This window comes from Callithrix jacchus, chromosome 5 (assembly GCF_049354715.1).
Source record: "Callithrix jacchus isolate 240 chromosome 5, calJac240_pri, whole genome shotgun sequence".
In the NCBI taxonomy this organism is placed as follows: domain Eukaryota; kingdom Metazoa; phylum Chordata; class Mammalia; order Primates; family Cebidae; genus Callithrix; species Callithrix jacchus.
Genome location: NC_133506.1, coordinates 124,743,033 through 124,749,032, shown reverse-complemented (window position 1 = coordinate 124,749,032; position 6,000 = coordinate 124,743,033).

Genomic DNA, 6,000 nt, shown 5'->3' with positions numbered 1-6,000 from the left:
TAAATGGCTCTCCATTGCTTCTACACAATGAGAGCCACGATTCTGATCATTTTACATGGGGTCATTCTTCATCAGTTTCAGCTTCATCTCCTGCTTCTCCTCACCCACCTCCTTCAACTCCCCTGCTCACGTTCATGCCCTTCCCTTCACACCAACCATCTCTTGGCCATTGAATATCCTTCTCTCTTACACTCCTCTGTGCCTTTGCACATAATACTCCCTCTGTCTCCACCGTTTCTTCTTTTCTTATCTCCTAGGGAATGTCTACTTATCTTTCATCTTCTCTGGGAAGCTTCCTTTCAACTCACAGGCAGAATTAGTTTCTCTCTATTTTGTTCCACTTTTACAATGTTTATCACAATGAATGGTGGTGGTCTGTTGTCTGCCTTGAGGACTCTGATTTCCTAAAAAGTGGTGATTATGTATTATTCACCACTGTATTCCCCATGCCCAGTCCACACCTAGTCCTCAACAGCATCTCATTAAGTGTCTGGCAAAGAAGTGGGTGAATAAAAAATCATGGCACCCAGGCTTTAGAAATTGGGTGTGGTTTTGCACTAATACAGCAACTATTTCCAGGGAATAGAGAAGACACTAGAGAGAGCACAAGGTGACTTGGAGGTGAATGTGCCTGTGACAGAGGGCCAACGGGATGTTTAAAAGCTCCAACAAGCATAAATGAATATCGGCAGACTCCCCTGCAACTGGCAGGCATTTTCCTTAGGCAGCTCTGTGTGATTTGCGTAATTGAGGCCGTTCTGCCCATCTCATAAATCACAGTCTGAAAACAGCCACATGGCAGCAGTCTGGCAGGGAAACCAAGGAGGGCTTTGTTTGGAGGATATTCCCAGCCAGGCTGGGAAAATCATTTTCCAGGTCTCATTTTATTTTAACATGAATATATTGCAAGCCCATTAGGTATTTGGCCTTTTGCTCTATGCCCTAATGAGTTTTTTTAAAATGTTAAATGTTCTCTTCCCACTCAGAAAAGTATAGTCTCACTGAGAAATCTAATATACACACCTGGAATTATCAGAAGTAACAAGGCTAGGTAAGATCAATGTTAGATTGTGAAAAATCATTTGGGAGTAAAGAAATACCTAGGGGATGGATGGATGAATGGATGGATGGATGGATGGATGGATGGATGGATGGATGGATGGATAGATGCATGAGTGGATTGGTGGGTGGGTTGGTAGGTTGGTGGATGCATGAGTGGATGGATGGGTGGATGGGTGGATATACAAGTGGATGGACAGATGTATGAGTGGATGGGTGGGTTGGTTGGCAGGTGGGTGGATGGATAAGTGGATGGGTGGGTGAGTGGGTTGGTGGATGCATGGGTGGAAGATAGATGGTAAGCTGAGATAGGGAAGAGTTTAGGGTGTCCAGTTCCAGGCACAGAACTTAACACACAGGCCAAGCTTATAAATTTTTGAATAAGAGACATGGAAAAGGAGTCTGGTAGGAAATGGAAAAGCAGAAAGGAGGAGAAACAACATTACAAAATGGAAGGAAATCTTGACAAAAGTATGAAATGAGCACAATGTGGAGCAGAAGAGTCTGAAGGGAAGAAGATGGATTCAATATCTATCACTATAAAAATGACCATTTACAGAGCTATGAACATGTGCTAAGTACTTTTAATGTGCTGTCTCCAGCATTCTTCATATACGTATACACATGTGTGTGCGCATGTGCGCACACACACACACACAATCATATGAGTACTGCTAACTCAATATGGTATACTAATGGAAGGAAAGCTCAAATTGGTTAACCACCTTGCTGGAAGTCACCCAGCTAGTAGATGATGAGGATAAGACTGGAATCCAGGCTCTCAACTTGTTCTTACCACTGCCCTGACCTAACTAGATGAACAGAGAATAGATTTTGAAACATCTTGACTTCAGTAAGGTGGAATTTCTCCAGGTCCCTTTGCTATTTCTTTAGGCAATGTTTCTAAGGACCATAGAAACCATATCTTTTTCCTGCTTCCCAAAACTTTTAAGTTACTCCATGCAGTATATATATTATGTCAAGTAATTAATTCAGCTGCTGAGACCTAATAGCCAATGTAACTGCAAAATGTTGATTTCTGATATGGAAGATCAGACTTTTCCAAGCCTCAGTAGAAACTCTTTATTGACTGGTGATCTACCATTCCCATGCCCACAAACTACAAACTGAGCTAATAATGACATCAACCTCCTCTCTGCCGCCTCCTCTTCTTACCACTCTCTAAATGCTGGAGTTCCCCAGCATTCCTTCTCTATCAACACTCTTTTCTGGATGACCTTTCCTAGTCTCAGAGCATTAAATATTTTCCATGTGCTGATGACTTCCAAATGTCCATCTCCTACCTGACCTCTCTCCCCTGAGGTCCAGTCTTGTATATACTCCTGCCTACTAAGCAACTTCTGTCAGAGGGTTCACAGATGCTGCAAACTTCAGTATATAAAATGAAGCTGTTAGTTGTCCCCTATTCCCCATGTCTGACCACCCCCTCAGTGTTTGTTGTCCCAGCCAGTGATGTCAGTGTTCAAACAATTGCTCAAACCTTGCACCTAGAAGCCATCATTGGTTAATTTCTTTCCCTCTCACTCTATGTCCAGTCCACCAGCAAACCCTATCAGCTCCACATCCTGAATCTGTCCCTTTGTCTCCATCAGCACTGCCACTATTCTCTTGGACCTTTAACTTATATTCTTGTTATCCTAAAGTCTATTCTCCTCATAGCAGCAAGTGATGCTTCTGAAATATAGATTATATTATGTCATCCCTTTGATTAAAGCCCCCTGCAGTGGGCTCCCATTGCACTGAGAATAGTGACCAGAAGTCTTCAACAATGGTCTACAGGGCTCTCTATTGGTGTGGCCCCCAATTTCTCCCCTCTTCTTCCTTCTAACCCCCTTTCCCCTCCCACATTTTCCACATCTCACTATGCTTCAGCTCCATAATCTACTTTTTCTTCCCTAAAAACACTAAGGTTGGCCAGGCACAGTGGTTTATGCCTGTAATCCTAGAACTTTGGGAGGCCACTAGAGACCAGAAGTTCAAGAGGAACCTAAGCAACATAGTGAGACCTCATCTCCACAAAAAAAAATATTTAAAACTTAGCTGGACATGATGGCATATGCCTGTAGTCCTACCTACTTGAGAGGGAAAGGCAGGAGGATCTCTTGAGCCCAGAAGTTCTAGGCTAGAGTGAGCTATGATCATGCCACTGTACTCCAGCCTGGGTGACATGGGAAGAATCTGTCTCTAAAAGAAACAAACACACACCAAGCTTGTTATTCTTGACTGCCTTTGCACCTTCTCTCTCTTCAACACACAACACTTAACTCATTTTCTCCTTTGATGGATGGGTGGACATATGGTGGACAAATGTATGGATGGATGAATGGATAGAAAGATGGGTGGGTGCGTGGGTAGGTGGATGGATGAATGGGTAATGGAATGCTCTCTCCATTTGGAATTGCTCCAAGCTAATCAAGTATATGAGAAAATCATAATGCATCAAGATGCCAATCTTTCAGCCTTCCAAATAACATGATGATTTAGCCCAAGTTAAAACACTCAACATTAGTTTAAGGAATGATACTGATAGATGAGTGAAAGGTGAAAATGTTTGGAAGTCTGCAAGAAGAACTGGTATTTTTTAGTCCCCAAATGACACCTTCTTTGCCTGCATAAAATGATTTCCTGGCAGGAAGTACTGGTCACTCCTTACCACTTGAATGAAAATAAGAATGAAATGAAGGAAGGAAGGAATAGAAATAAGAGACAAACAGGAAACCGTGTTTATTTTTTACCAGAAGTCAGCCAAACTCCCACACACCTATGCTGTGCATTTCCTCTGTTGGGTGTTATAAAGTGCAGCAAGAAAATGACCCGTTCCTCCTCCCTTTCTCCATTAAGCTTGTAGTCACCCTCTGGGTACAGAGCATGTGAAAGATTGGAGTGGAGCACAGCTTAGAGGCAGGAAAAATCCTCCATCCTCAATTTATCCAGACTTTCTCAAGAGAGTCATTTTGAAACTCTCCTTAACAGGGAACCATGTAGATATTTTGCAGTGATAAGGCGAATAGGGACAAGGTAACATTTGATTTAAAACCCTAGCATGCCTTACTGGGTCACAAGGTAGATCAGGTTGCTGTAGAAAATTGTTCTGTAATGAAATGATGTGAAGGAAAACAACAGGACCCCTAAAGCCGTGGAATGTGCACGTTTCTAAACCTTGCACTCCAGGGCTGGAAAGTTGACCTTCTATTGATCTACTTTGCTCAGCGAGTTTTCTTTATCCAACAGGGGCTCTTCTCAAGAGAAGTTGGAATGTGAATAGCTGTTCTAATTTAGGCTGCTCTTTTACTTCATTTAAATTACTATTATCATGCCCAGTCTTCCATAATGATGCACCTTGGTAGGCCGAAATGTCTCTGAGGTGCAGGCCTTTAATGAAGATCTTAGTCCAAGAGATATAATTTGACCAGTCTGCCATGAAGTGCTCACTGACTAAGCTGGGCTTTGTCCCCACTTGCGCTGACCTCCCCTGCCCCTTAAGGATACACTCTGTTTGGTTCTCTTCTGTTCTTCATGGCACAGGTATCTGACTCTCCTTCTGCTTAGCTCCACCTGCCCATTCTTTGTATAACAATAGCATCACAGTCAAACACTAACAGGAATATTGGCAAGATATCCTTACCCATATCCACATGGGCAAGAAAGTTATTAAAAGGTCATTTCGTTGAGAATAAAGTTGCTTTAAAATGTAGTTGTCAGCCAGGTGAAGTGGCTCACACCTGTAATCACAGCACTTTGGGAGGCCAAGATGAGTGGATCTCCTGAGGTCAGGAGTTCGAGACCAGCCTTGTCAACATGGTGAAATCCTGTCTCTACTAAAAATATGAAAATTAGCTGGAAGTGGTGTTGCATGCCTGTGATCCTAGCTACTTGGGAGGCTGAGGCACAAGAATCACTCAAACCCGGGAGGTAGAAGTAGCAGTGAGCCAAAATCATGACACTGCACTCCAGCCTGGGCAACACAGCAAGACTGTCTCAAAAAGTAATAACAATAACAAATAAAAATAAGATGTAGTTGTCTTAAGTTTTTACACATGCTGAAGAATTCGGAGCTTCATTCTGACCTTTTCCTACATACAAAGAAGTCAGAAAATTATCCCAGAAGTTTCAGAAGAGTTCATGGTATAGCAAGAATCTTGACTTGAACGGAAGCTGTGTTTCCCTGAGGAGTCAGGTATGTGAAGCTATCACTGGGGTCCAGTGGGCACATGAGATTGAGCAAATAAAAGGTCTCAAATATTGGGAAATAAGAGGCCATTTTAGGCAAAGCACAGGAATCTGTTGCTCAGACCAACTCTTCAGGAATTTATGCCTGGGTCCTAGGAAGAAGGGAGTCACAAGTGAAATGATGAGGGTGCCATGATATGGTGAAGCCATGACAGCATTGGTCTGGAATCGAAGCCTGGTGACACAAAATGGGAAGGGGCAGGGATCCTGTTAGGTAGAAAACATGAGGCTGGGTGTGGTAGCTCATGCCTGTAATCCCAGCACTTTGGGAGGCCGAGGTGGGCAGATCACTTGAGGTCAGGAGTTAGAAACCAGCCTGATCAACATGGTAAAATCCCATCTCTACTAAAGATGCAAAAATTAGCTGGGCATGGTGGTGCATGCTTGTAATCCCAGCTACTTGGGAGGCTGAGGCAGGAGAATCACTTGAGCCTGGGAAGTAGAGGTTGCCATGAGCTGATATCGCACCATTGCACTCCAGCCTGGGCAACAAGAGCAAAACTCCATCTCAGAAAAAGAAAGAGAGGGAAGGAAGGAAGGAAGGAAGGAAGGAAGGAAGGAAGGAAGGAAGGAAGGAAGGAGGGAAGGAGGGAAGGAGGGAAGGAGGGAAGGAGGGAAGGAGGGAAGGAGGGAAGGAGGGAGGGAGGGAGGGAGGGAGGGAGGGAGGGAGGGAGGGAGGGAGGGAGGGAG